This window comes from Gavia stellata, chromosome Z, assembly GCF_030936135.1.
Source record: "Gavia stellata isolate bGavSte3 chromosome Z, bGavSte3.hap2, whole genome shotgun sequence".
In the NCBI taxonomy this organism is placed as follows: domain Eukaryota; kingdom Metazoa; phylum Chordata; class Aves; order Gaviiformes; family Gaviidae; genus Gavia; species Gavia stellata.
The window spans coordinates 3,424,489-3,438,945 of NC_082637.1; the positions used below are offsets into that span (position 1 = coordinate 3,424,489).

The 14,457-nt window shown below is 42.1% G+C and overlaps 1 protein-coding gene across 2 annotated transcripts in view; it reads left to right on the forward strand.

The window, feature by feature from the left end:
* Positions 1-2,904: 2,904 nt before the first annotated feature.
* DYM (dymeclin) overlaps positions 2,905-14,457 on the forward strand; it is a 227,020-nt gene continuing 215,467 nt past the window's right edge. For both annotated transcript variants that reach the window (XM_059833367.1, XM_059833368.1), the window contains exon 1: positions 2,905-2,932. The gene's annotated coding sequence lies outside the window, so the exon portion shown is untranslated. The remainder of the gene's footprint in view (positions 2,933-14,457) is intronic.

Here is a 14,457-nt window from a genome sequence, read left to right on the forward strand (position 1 = left end):
CATTTCCAATCATTTCTGTCCTCCGTATCTTTGGATATTTTGCCCATATTGCTGCAACAAATCACACCCTATCCATCGAAACTTCAGCTGGTGGATGTAATTTTGCTGTGGTGGATTGGGTTTCCTAAACCAATCAACCCCCACCTCGCACCAAACAATAAATTCCCCTGCTGCCACTGGCGTCAAAGTTCATGCTCTAAATCTGAAAGCTGGGAAATTCAAAGGGTCTGAAGTCACTTTGCAATGAGGAAGGAGTAAACTGCCTGAGAGAGTCGATTTATAAAGTGTACATAATTTAATTATTTTGAGTTACTTAGGATATTATTATAGAAGGAAGTGCATCAGACAGTAACGTGGAAAAGAAACTGTATAGGAAATTAGACTGCAGGCTAAACTGGGCTTCTAGCTGTTTGCCAGCACCATATTTAAACACCAGGCAGATAGTACAAGTGTCTGTTCTTGGTTGTAAAATTGTCCCATTTGTGCTTTCTGGAATGGTGTTTAGTCCTTTTGTAAGCTGCAGTTAAACACTGATGTGACTAAGCTTCATCACAAAGCTTTCCTGAGTGAGGCACTTCATTGGAAGTCCTGGCAGATTTGCGTTGCAAAATTTTCCAAGAATAGGTCAGTCATCCTATTGTGTTGTGAATAGTTAAGCGAAAAATAAGTCAAAAACCAGGTGAAGGAAATCAACTGCCTGAGTCTGGGCAGGGGTGCAGGAGATCATCTGCTGGGATGCAAAGAAGTGTACAAAGAGCCTTGTTTAAGAAAAATAAGTAGACAGAAATTAAGGAAATCCTCACATGAGAGAACAATATAGATCAAGTAAATTTAATTTAACTGAGAAAATTTCCGTATGTTTGTTACTCACTAAAAGCAAGATTTACGAAAGGGTTTAGGCACCTAGTGATGGCAAGTGGACAGCTACCAGAATTCACTAGAGTAAGTGTCAGCTTCATTTATACTGAAGACACTTTGAAAATTGCAGAGTAGGCATCTTTAGGGACCAAAGTACTTCTGCAAATCTAGTGCTAAGGTCTTCAGCATTAAAGCTGTCTGGGTTTATTTAAATACTATTGAGAAAGAATAAAAAAATCAACCATTATTTGAAAATACTTGAAAAAATATTCAAATCAACTAATTTAAAATACTTTATGGGAAGGTCTAAATGTGACATGGTACCTTCCATGTGTTGGTTTGCATGGGTAGCTGGGTGCCAAGGACTTAAAATAAACTTAATTGAAATACACCTTTAAAATGCTGCAAGTATGTGCAAAAAATTCTTAAATAAAAGTTCTGAAGGTTTTATGTTGCCAATTACTTTGATGGGCCTGATTCTGCAAGCAAAGGAAATTCTGACAGGTTAAATTGAATGTCATCCGCGTCTAAGGATGTCTAAACTAGCAATGAATTCTGTGCAAAATTGTCTTTATTCAGACGTGTTCATAGAACACAGTTAAATTCTAGCCACAAAGCTGATCTAATGACAGTAATACAATATATGCTGTTATTACCCAAATGTAGCAATCACACTCCAGCCTTTTGGAAGTTGTTGGGCATGCTGCTAAGGTTCAGTCCTTGGAGTGAGTCCTTCTCGGTTTCTGTACAATGCAGAACATTATTGCTGAAAGAACAGTCTTTTTTCAGAGGCTGCAGGTAAAGGAAATGAAGAGAAATTTAATTTATGCTTAGATTAACTAAATCTGCTGTCAATGAGAACTAATACTGTTTCATTAAACTGCCTAATGCATGAAAGAAGGGATTATCTTCTTTGTGCACTTTTCTGATTGTTAGAACATGCTCGATGAACCAAATCATATTTGGGGTTTCGCAGACTGTCATTATTTTTGCTTTTCAATGAACCTGAGTGCAGCAGTTTAATTGGAATGGTCTAGAAGACCATGTTTGCCACAGTGTTTCTCTTGCGTGAGAAATGTTTTTCGATCATAGTGCTGTATCTTTCTTTCATTGCTGTATCTGAAACATGAATTATTTGAAATGTTGTGAATAGATGTATTTATACATAGATAGATGTAGCCGTACTTGTATTTTGCATGAGGATTGGTTTTCAATTCCTTTTTTGTGCGTACAGTCCTACCTCTTTTATAGCCGCTCTGTTGACTGTGCACCGTTTCTATGGCTGCAGCTGTCCGATCGAACACTGTGTGAACACGATGCCAAGCCCTATGCCAAGATTTTTGCTTTTATGTGGCAACGTATATGAAGCGGTTACACCTCACCTTTGCACTCCTGCTGTTTGCATATGCCCCATTTGCTCACACACGCCGTTTCCAGGTACGGGTAAGACCCGGGCTGCATATTTAGTGTCACGCACTGTGGTAACGAGATTATGCTCAGGATTAATTATATTGGGAAGGGTTTCCCTTTTGAAGGAACCACCAGGTACTTACAGAACCAGCTACCTATGGCACAAAACCCACCTCAGATAGGGAGGCGGGAGGTTACCCGAGGCAGGAACAACGAATTAAAGCAGCGTGAGGGCAGGGCCGTGCCTGGTAAATCCTCCCCCCCTCCGCCTCTCGGTCCCACTTGCTCGAGTTACCTCACGTCCCACTGACTTGAAAGACGGGTGGCAGAGGAGAGGAGGCCGAGGCAGTCAGCCCGTGCCCCCAACCACCCCGCGGGGTATCGAGAGAAGCCTCTTGCCGTAGGAAGGGCTCGCCCGGAGGATGACGACCAGCCCGTGGAAGCCCGTTGCACGCAGAGGCACGGGGCAGCGGCGGCGGGGCCTCCCCGCGCCCGACTACACTTCCCGGCGTGCCCCGCGGCGGCGCCCCCGCCTTCCCCTGCCGGCCTGTGCGCATGCGCGGCCGCACGCGTTGGCGACGTGGAAGGATGGAGGCGGGCGGCAGCGGTGGGTGCGCGCCTGCGCCGGGCGGGGGCCGTCGGGCAGCGCCCCCGCGGCGCGCGGGTGGGTGCGGGCAGCGGCGGAGGGGCGGGGGGCGGCGGCCCTTGAGGGGAGCGGGCCGGGCGGCCCCCGCGGCGGGGGCGCGGCTGCCGGGGCCCGCGGGAGCCGTCTCGGCGGCGGGCCGGGCCCGCCGGGGTGCCGGGGCCGCGGTACCGGCCGCCTCCTGCCGTACAGCGTTGTGGCGCGGCGGTGCGAGCGGACGGGCGCCGCTGACGGGGTAAGCGGGGCCTCGGCGGTACCTCCGGGCCCGCCCCGTCGCAGGGGGCTGGCGGGGCGGCCGAGGGGCGCGGGCAACGGCCGGTGGCGGCTGGACCCCGGCGGCTCTGCCCCGGGCCGCCCCGTCCCCGTGCAGTGCTGGCTCCGAAAGGGGAGGGAGCGCAGGGCGCTGCCGCACGCCCCTAAACGTCCCGCTTGTCCCGACGCCCTCGTGGCTCGGCCCCGTATCGCGATAGAGGGCTGCGCTTGTGCTGTAGCTCTCAGCACCGTCGCTGCGGAGAGTTCCCGGGGCCGCCGCCTCTGCCGGCTGTCCGCTCCCGGGGCACCGGCAGCCGCTGTGTCCCCGCCCGGGCAGGGGAGCCCGGGGCCCGCGGAGCCCCTCCGGGGACTCCCCGTCAGAGTCTCCAGGGCTGCCTCAGGGGCAGGCAGCTGTGCCTGCTGTCCCTCTACGGGCGGTCAAAACCAGAACGAGAGAGGTTCATACCTGTCTTTCCTGTTTTGTACTCTTAATGACATTTCTTATCAGTGAAAAGACTATAAAATAGAATATTTTCCTTTCTGCTTTTGCCAACCAGGCGCTTTTTGTAGCGCTCAGTGATCGCTTTTGCAGTATAACGGTTCTGCTCGGTCTCCCTCTTGCCAGTTTGTTTTCATGCTTCTGAAGGGTAATATTTAGCAAGAGTGGGAAATAGTTTAAAAGAGAATTTGTGTCTTACCTTAACTGACATCGGGTTTTGTCTTGTATGCTTTCATGCCAAGTACTGTTTATCTTTTTTTCATTTAATCTTTTGTGCTGAGTGTAGTGAGTTCGTGAGGCCGTAATCTGATTTCTTTCACTGTGTGTACCAAGGGATACCATGCTGGGCTGCAGTTATAATCATTTAAGGTATTTGTAGAAGTAAGTAGATTGTTAATATTTCCAGCATTGAGCGCTTTTTGAGTGCAGGGGAGTGGAAAGAAGCTCCCGGGGTGGTTTGGTCCGGTTTCCTAACGCAGGCTGCTGGGTTGTGTAATCCCCCATTTTGTCAATTCCCAAGTACAAACCGTTGAAGTTGCTCCAGCTGGGGTGACTTAAAAATCATCATTGCTCCTTAGATTGCCAGGAGCTCAGGCAGGCCTCGTTTTGCTCTCTGCCTGGGCTGTTTTCTCTTTTCACCTTGCTGCTGCATCAGGAGAAGCCCGTGGATGGCCCTGGGGGTGTTGGACCCTGCTCAGCACTTTCACCTGGCTGAAGCAACCATCAGCTCCTTCTTTTCCAGTCCTGTGCTGATGTTTTACTAGCACAGCATCTACTGCTTGGTATTTTTTGATAAATTCAGTAGAAAAGTAGTTATAGCAAATTAAGACTAAACTTAGATGGCTCTGGTGCTCCTGCTGATTTTATCAGGTGAATAGGAGGATCCCAGGATGTTTTTAGCATGCAGATGACTGACAGAAGAAACGAAAAGTAAGAAATCCTGTCTGGTGGCTGATGAACTGTTGTCAAAGTGGACGGTTAAAGATGATAATGATATTTCCTCAAAGTGTATTCTCTAGAGTGGAAAGCCTATTGCGCCTTACAGTAGTTGCGCACTTTGGCAAGTATAATTTCATTGGCAGTAGGCCCTGGAGATAGGCAATACAAATCATGATGTGTAGTATAATATAAAATTAGGTGTACATACAAAACAGATCTGTCCTTCTGTACAACATGCATTTTTTTATGCTGTAGATAGACTTCTAGCTCTGAGAAGCATTTAAAGCAGAGACAAATAGCTCTGTTGTAAAAATACGTGTAATGCCCATTTATGGGAAGAGTATAGTTGCCAAAATAATTCTATAACCTTTGAAATATAGCAAAATATACCAATATTTTTAAAAAATGCAGACCTTTAATAAACATCTAAGCATCTTTCTGAAGCTTATAACGTAGTTGAATTTTTCTTTTTGAAACATCACTTTGGCTGTTAGACAAGTTTTATTTACGTCTGAGAGTGAAATAGGAAGAAAATCTTAAATACGTGTAACAGTAATCTTAACATTCCTTCTGTAAAGAGAGAATGATACCAAGCTGGAAGGTACTTGGACTATTAAATTGTGCTGGGTTTAGCAGGACTTGTGTCATATCCAACCCAGCTGCCCATTTTAATTACGGTAGTAACTGAGTGAATTACTATAAATTGATACTTAGATAGGTATACCGAGTATAAAAAAAGAAAAAATAGAGAGGGACAAATTCATCAATAATCATAAAACACTTTCATATCGAACAAAATTTCCAACACCATGATCTGTCATGGATTTTCAGGTAGTTTGTGTAAAATTGTGCTTTTGAAAACCATTGCTGCATTTGTGGTAATAAAAGTCTCTTTTTGGCCACTGGAAGAAGATCTGGTCAAACCAGTAATATTGGTACTGATATGCAGTGTATTCTTAAGCTTCTCGGTATGGGTTGTGCGTATTCTTGATTAGTCTTTTTAAGCTCTGTATTCTATTGATATTCTTGTTTAAAGTTCAGTTTGTTCTTCTTGTTTTATAGTTCTGGTACAGCTGTCCTGCAAGCAGCAAGAATCTCACTGGCGAGGGCAAACAAAACCTTGAAAGAAATATCTGCCCACTGCAAAGAGCAGAATTACTATTTGAATTTTCACTTCTTGACACTTCTGAAAAATATATTATACACCTGTAGTAGTTATTTAACAGGTGGAGAAAAGTTGAGCCTTTTACACAGAAATAAAAGGTGTGTTTGTCCCAGCCTTCCTCCCTTCTAATGGTGTTTTGCTAATCAGATTAAATAAATTATTTCTACCTGTATTCCAGAAAACACTCTGTGTTTGAGTTCTGACTTTTACTAGGAACCATAGGAATGTAAGAGTAAGGATAGAGGTAATTATCTTTTTTTTCATTGCCTCCGCACCACTTCTCCTTCCCTCTATCATAGGATGTATTTCTAAAACTGATGCTGTCATTCTACCCCCAAATTGGCAGGCTTGGTGCGGTAATTACTTAATAAAATGTTATGACTGGAATCACAGGAGGTCAGAAAAATGCTCTTTATAGTTTTTGTAGCTTTAAATGTCGTTAATTCGTGACAAATTTTAGAGGCTTTTGAACCTTCAGGGAGATACGGCCACGAGTATCGTGTTTTAGTGTGGGAGTGTAACTAGCAGCATTAAAAATGGACAAAATTAAGGAGTCCCTAACAGATCTTGTGCAATTTTATATTAATGAACTAGAGACATGTTTTGTTGCATGTGTATAAACTAGACAAAGCGGTACTTAAATGCTATAAATGCTTATTTACCTCTAAAAGTTAAATGGAAGCTCTGTGAAGTGACATCAGTTTCTTAACAGAAAGGTGTTTGTGATATTCGCATCCTGTCAGCAAAACTCCTTTGAGAGGCTTAATACATACCTGCTGTCTTGCCTCTGACAAAATATTGTGACTGAGGGGAGAGAGGACGAATAAGCTTAATATAAATTAGTTGTGTCGCTTAATGGGTTTCTTACCCCGCTTAATGGGTATGTGCTAATGTAAGGGCCGATACATGGTGGATGGAAATAGATAGTTTTGGGGTTTAGGTCTTCAAAACAAGATCATCATTAGCCAGAAACACGTATTTGCCTATTGGTGTTCAGTGCCATAATGTAACATTTTCATATTTTTCAGAGCACTGCGTATCGGATGTTTTTGTTCTGAGGCAAAAGGTTGGAACAGTGAGAAGGAATGGCATTTTTATGTCAAGCTTTTTTGGATCTTGTATAACTTTAGAGAAAGGCAGTTTGGGGTTGGTTTTTTTTTTTTTTTTTTCCTCCCACGAGTCAGTAGTTCCAGTTCAGGACAAGGCTGTGAAGGTGACTAGTAGTTCATCCGAAATAAGCTATTTTGAGATTAATAAACAGACATCTCCTTAGTGATCAAAATTAGTAGGTCTGATCACCACAACAGTAACCTGTTGGTTGGTGAATATACGTTGTTATAGAGAATGAAAGAAAATGTCTGTTAGGTTCCTGAGACGGCACTGAGAAAGTACATAAGCTGTACATTTCAGTCTCATTTGTAGAGATTAGGTTTTCGTTTTTCTGTCACCTCCTTTTCAGAACACTTTATGAAATATTGGCAAACCGTGGGATTACTGTAGGGTGAACTGACAAAGACGAAGGTGATTTATAGCATCTCTCGTTGAGCAGTTTGGTCAATGACCATGATGTCTGGGCTCACTCACATCCGATTTCTTCTGCTTGAAATATGCTATCTAACCAGGGTGGTCTTGAAAAATCCCTTCTTCAGTTGTGAGCAGAACAACTGTCCTGTAGGTGGGACGCGAAGTAAGCAGATTGTGCTCTTCAGAATTAGGCTTTTATTGACAGCTGACTCCCACGTAAAATGCGTGTGGAAAAGGAACTGGAGCAGAAAACACAGTATCGTCACTGTTTTTTGCCTTCCCTATGAGGGCCTTTCTTTGCCTGCGGTAAATCTATCAAGATTAATCACTTCTTCTACGTGAAAGACTCTTTAGGCTTCAGTGGAACCCGTAAGGACCATACTAATGTCACTGCAGTGCTGTTTTGTTCAGGCTCTTGCTACAGAAGAGGAAGGCGCTAGAACAAGTTACCGGCCAGGAAGATGAAAAAAAGCATCCAGCAGAGTAAACAGTCGACAAGTCAGATTAAATTATCTTGAGAGCTACCTAAAGACTTTAAGATGTGGTTTTCTTTATTTTTCTTGTACTTAAGGATTGTGTGGACCACTTCCTAATTGTGTTGCATTTCTTGCTGCTGTCCCAAAGTAGATCTGTCCGAAGGTATTGACCTTTAAGGAAAGATAATTTGGTACCTGGTGAATGGTTAGCGTGCTGTGCTGCTGCAAAAATATATTAAAGGACTGTAGATATAGCGGAGACTTTCATGATATCCCAGACAGTAGCTGTCAAACTTGGTAGAGTCTGAAAAATAGTGGATAGAGGAGAAATGGAGAATTTGGCCAATATCTAGAAAGTTATGAAAGAAGGTGTTTGCCCCCAGGTTGCAAAGCTTGACCCCTTTATGGTCAACCAGGTTCTCTAAAAGAGTTCATGTGTTGTATTTTTCACAAAACCAGCTTGCCTGTCTCCTGCTTTGCACAAAATCTTTTTTTTTTCTGCGTATGTTTTTTTTCTTTTTTGGTGCTTGCATGTGTCTGAATGCTTTCAGCGTGGAAAAGTAAGAGGCGTGGGTAAAGGGAATTGGAGAAAGGAGTGGTCGCCAAATATGCGGTAGAAAAGGGGAGGAAAATTACAAATCGGTACAGTGAAAAGTAAAATGATCAGAAAGAGTCTTTCCTGTGTAACTCATTAACTTAAAAACGGTAGGAAACGTTTTTAATTTGCAGTCGTGAAGGATGCATTTATTCCATTCTGAAATCTCCCCTGCTGCTTGGTTATAAGTGTCTGGTGTATAAGAGAAGGTAAATTCTTGGTAGTGGTTTGATTGCGTTTGATTGCCAGGCATTAAGTTATAGCTGAAATATTTTGACTTGTTAACATGCTTTAAAAATAAAGGTTATTTCAGTGCTTTTCTCTGATGAAAAATGGCAAAAATTCCTAAATTCTGAGGATTGTAAAGATTTTTTTTTTTCTAAAGATCCCTTTTATGGGCATGAGTTCTCATTGCCATATATTTCTGCATCATTAGTTTTGTTTAGCAAAACTTTATCAATTTAATTGGTAAAAATACAATTCTTACACTTTGGTACCTCATTTTCGAGTATGTGTGAAGTCTAATGAACGATCTCTCGGTATTAGTGAAGTACTTGTATAACTGTTCTTATCTTTGAAGAAAGATCAAATCACATTTCTTGGTTTGTTTTTTTTTTTCCCCACTCTCACTACCAGCACCAAAACTTCCCCAAACAATTCCCCAAGTGGTGCGGTTGAATAAACACTTTACATGCCAGGAAAGCTGCAAAGCCAGCCTTATTACGGGAACCTTGTCACTTTGCTTTTCAGATATATAAGGGCATGCTTTGGAGAGCTAACTGAACTGTGATTTGAATTACAAGGTCTACTTATTATTTGTTGGCTTCTTTGCTGGAAGTGGGCAGAAAGCAACCAGAGGGTATGTAGAGAAGAGAAACTGTAGGTTAGCTGCTGAAATCAAAGCTTTTTGGTTTTTACAGCATCAGTGTTCATTTCTACAATTAAGATCTGTTAGTCCTTTTCTGGTACCTTTGGCTACGTGTGGTACCCAAGTTGCTTTCCTCTTGGAAAATTGTTCTGTACGCCACCATAGGTATTTCTAGCAGCAGTTAATCAATACAAAGATTCTGATTTTTAGATACGTTGGGGAACGAGGTGACATTGTTTCTTTAGGCGTATGTTTTTATTTGGAGCATTTCTTTCGCGTCCCGAAGTGCTGCGTAGTTGTTTACTGATGGACAGAAATAGCATCTCTTAGGTCATGAAGATTTTGCAGTCTTTGGGATGTGATGAAACGTGGTACAGGCTTAGCGAAGCCGAGGTGCAGAGGGGTGAGGATTAAAGCAGTACATGCAAGCACTTGTTCAGATCAGCTGGGACCTAGTTGATCTCCTGTCTTTGGTTTGACTACTTCCCTTTCAGCGGACCTAGAGATGTTTTGAGATATTTTGTGTGTTGCGTGGAAAATAGGAACGTCTCATAAGGGAGTAAGCTAGGACAGAGCATTGAGACTGTGACAGAAATAGGCTAGTGAGTTGCAAAAGCTGGTGTGCTGGGAGCAGAAAGTTGAGGATCTTAATAAAGATGGCAAAAAAAGCAGGACTTCTGGTTTACTGCAGCTTTCCCTGCTCTAGTAAAGCAGGTTGAAACACATTAAACAAAAATTTCCCATGAACAAACTTCAGGGCTGTGCAGCTGCTTTAGACCACTACCTCTGGCGTGCTTTAGACTACTAACTCTGATCCTGCACGTGAATATACATCTACAAGGTGTAACTTAGGTTATCTTTAGCTGTGGATGCGATACCTGTTTATAAGTTGTGTAGGGAAGTGTTGCGTATGATACTTAGTCCACAAAGCATTTGATCCTTAAGTATAAATATTACTGTAATATGAATGAGTAGGCGGAATTCAAATATATCGCGTGGATAGTAAAAATTCAACTATCGGAGCGGAATGATACCAACTGTTAATATATCTTCTGTGTCTTCTGTTGCGTGGGGAATTATATAGTATTGCAGTAGTCTCATAGCTGTGTGGGAAGTTTTATGTTAGGATTTTGTGGGACTTTTCAGTGTCTCATGGGTGAAAGATGGTCTGAAACCTACAGTTCTTGGATGCAAATAGGAATCAGCCAAAAACCTCACTGCAGCAGCTTTGCTAATACTTCAATAAGCAGCATTACATCTGAAACGTTCTCATCTTTACGGTGATATTGGCTGCTTTGCTTGAAAGGAGAACAATGTCCATTTGTTTTAGTTCACAAAGCAGCAAAAACTATAAAGGTAACCAAAGTGCTGTTACATATGGAAATGAAATGTTGTTAGGTTTCCAAATGTGTAATGGCATAATTTCTTAATTTATTTTCCTATGGTTGTGTTAAAGATCCAACCTAGAGACCAGATCGGAGGTGGCGTGGTAGAATCATCTACATGACTGTCTTGAATTCTTACACTTTAAAGTACTCATTTAAAAAAAAAAAAAGTATCTCTAATCTATATTATTCAGGTTGTCTGCGGACTCAGCCAGACAATCATGGCAGGGATAGTTTTGGAAGGGAGAGCTGGCTATACTGGATGGATTAACAAAATGTCAGAATTGGCAATTAAGTTCTGAGACCAGTAGGAGATTTAATACTTAATGGAACTATAATTACTTGTCTAAAATTATTTAAATAGAAGGCTTAGAGAGCATGACAAGTTTTTTCCAAGTTCAACAGTACACAGACTGTACCTTGAGTTACACTGATGAGTTCAGACACAGCATGAATGTATTGCTGAATTGCTTTTAACTTGAAGAGGGAAAACTATATTCTTGTAAACATTGTTAATAATTAATATTACTATCCCTTCTAAAAGATTTTAAACTCAGGATTTATATCTGTCCCTAGCTATTTGAGATTGGAATGAGTCCTGATGTGCAAAACAAACTCCCTCGTGTTTGCTCTGAAGCGTCTGCTTCTGCGTCGTGGAGCCGAGTTCTGGGACTGAACAGATGTTGGATTTAACAGAGCATGACGATTGTGGACCGGGCTGTGATTCTTTGGGGGTGGTCCCAGCTTGCTGAGAAAGAAAGAATTGTTGGTAGAGGTAATAATATTGTATTAAACTAAATGACTTGCTAATAAATTGTGTCTGTATTTTTTTAGCAAATAGTTAGATTAATTGCTTTTTAAGAGAAGTCTTTTTTAATGAACCGTGCATTTATTTAGTGTATTTCAAGACAAAAAAATTTAGATTTCATTGGTAATTTACTGCTGGAGTTAGGACTATCTTTTCTGGAGTGAAAGGGGATTTCCTATTACTTGGTGTTTCTTGTGAGTATCCCGCTTTAGCATGTGAGGAAGCAGAATCTGTTTAACCTTGTCTTCTGAAGTGACTTTGGGATCCCTCAGAGCAGCCCTTCTGTGCAGTGGGGGCTGATACGAAAGTCAAGTTTAGGGTAAATCATGGATAAGTGAGGATTAGATACTGTTTAAAAAATACTGTGGTAATTGTGTTCCAAGTACTGACCACCCTTTTATGTCATCTGAAGACTTGAACCTCTACTGTCTTGACCAGCATACAGGTTTAGAGGCACAGCAGTAGTGCCTCTTAATCAAAAGCGATCTGCAAATGTAAGTAGTTACGTATTTATGAGTGACCTTTTCAGCTAAAGGCATCTGTTTCTAAAAGAAACATGTCTGTTATTTAATAGCATGCTTGAAAATTATTTAAGGTGGTGACTGGAATTTAATGTATTATTTAACAGCATCTGTCTTGGAAACATATTGGAGATCATGGATAGCATGTAACCATCTAAGTTAAAGCATTGAGGTTAAACTGTTACTGTTGTTAAAATGCCAGGAAATGTTGGTTTTTATTTTTTTTTATTTTAAATTATTTTTAGACATTGTCCTGGAGGATATTGATGCATTCTGAAGGAAAGACTTGTTTCCTCTGTCACCTGATGGCTGGAGTTCCTCAGAAATGTCTTTATTCAAAGCTGGGCCTATGGCTGTTGAGGTGGTAGGAGCTGAGGGTGCTCAGGCTGCATCACAAAGTCATCGCAGAGCACTTCAGCAAGCTTTGAGATGACATAAGTTCCTGATGGAAGGAGTTAGCTTTGTTACACCCGTTGTTTGTTGTTTCTAAGTATGGTCATCTACAATAAGTATCAGTAGAACTTGCTGAGATTTTTTTTACTTTAGAGGAGTACGGTGAATACAATGTTCTTAGAGGAAAAAAAACCACCTGGAGAAAAATCTGCATGTTTATTCGATTGCTCTAAGATTTGTTGGCTCATAAATGAATAGAAGGAAAAGCTCTTAAAAGCTCACGTATCTACTACCTACTGCTACAAGCATTTAGCTACCAATTGGATTCTTTTGACAGATCTCAGTGGCTTGATATTTATTTCATTTAGTGTGTGTGGGGAAATCAGCTAGTGCCTTATTTTTCTGTCACTCTGAGGAGCCACTGTGGGGGGGAAAAAAAGCCCCAATCTTAGCAGTTTGTAAGGAGCCAGCCGGGTGTTAGGGCACGGGGAGAGCTCACAAGGGGTTTTAGCCGGCAACTCGCCCGGTTGATCAAGAGGGTATGGCTTTGGCCACAGAAGTGGGCATGTTCTTGGGTGGTGTGAATGTAACACTGGCCCTGAAAGTGGACAATAAATATTCTGCTAAATCTTGCTTTTAAAGCACTGTTTATTTTGAGGGATTTATTTTAATGGAATTTAATCTACTGGGATACTGCAGGGAATCTGGAAAGTCTGCAGACTCTTTTCAAGAACTAGCTTGCAACCTGTTCCCATTGCTCTCCTATTTCTGGGGGAATGGATTAAAGGGGGGGCTTTGGGAGCTGCAGCAAGGTGTGAGGATAGCTTGTAGAGAACAGAGAGGAGTGACTTGCCTTAGGAGGATGGGCTAAGGATTTAGGGCACAGTCAGAGTGCTGGCATGGGGAACTCAAGGGTTGTAGGTTAAGGTGGAGGAATTTGAAGGCAGGGCTCCAGCTACCTCTTGTTTATCTTCTCCCTTGGGTGTTCATCTTGGAGCAAGTGAGCTGCTGTGAGGGCGTGGGCTGGAAAGCAAGAGCAGAGGATGGGAACTTGACGTAGACATGGACTTGAGCTGTCTGTACTCGAAGAAATAAAGGTTTGAATGTATGACCTTTAAGTCATTTAAAGGTGCAGGGAAGGGATTTGAGCTGAAATATGGGTCCAGGGCCAACAGCATTGTTGTTGGTTTCTGCAGTAGTTGGGCAAACCAGGGGCCGTAGAGCTGAGATGTCCGTGTACAAGCTGAACCTCGATTCTTCCGCTTCTAAGTGATGATCCTGTATTCTCATGCATTACGCAAACAGGTTTCTCTTCTACTTTATAGCTTTAGTCTTCATTGGCTTTATTTCAAAGGTAGTGTACACTGAGTCTGGGGCTTTTTTCTTTGAGGCAGCAGAATTTGTATTCAGGTAAGATGCATTCATTCTGTTCTGTGAGTAAACATTCAAGCAAAGTTCTGGAAATCCTCTTAAACTAATTACATTTTATAATCCTTTAATGTTTCTCCACAGAATTCTCTGGCACAAACTACCATTTTCACTCCTAGGCTGCTTTTAAATTTCTCTTCCTGCAGGTAGTCCCCATGACAAAAATGGCTTCTGCAAATGCTATAGATGGTGTCTTCAGAGCTTTTTGCTAAATGAGACATAGATGAGGTTATAAAGTTAGTGTATCTCCCTCCCCTTTGGTCAGATATAAAGGGAGGAGGTAGAAACCAAACCGGCTGATAAAAACAGCTCCCTCGGTGCCTGATGGCAGAGTTACAGCAGTGGAGTTGTTACAAGAGCAGATATATTGAGTCAGTGTAAAGTTTCATCTTGCTGTATCCTGTCTTCTAGAGCAGCTAATAGTGATGGTGGAGGACACAGTACTGGAATGGAGGGAAGGAGTGTGGAGTGGTATTTTCCCAGGCTACAGTGTCCTCTACAAACAAAATTTAGAAAATAATAAACATTTTCCTCATTTTTTAGGATCTCACCAATAAATACCTTTTTATTACTTGATAGTGTCCTATATTCTACTCTCCGCCTGTGCTGGCAGGAGAAATATTTGTTTCTGAAATATTTGTGCATTCACTCTAAATCTCGGAATAAAAGTTCTTCGGATAGCCTCCATGACGG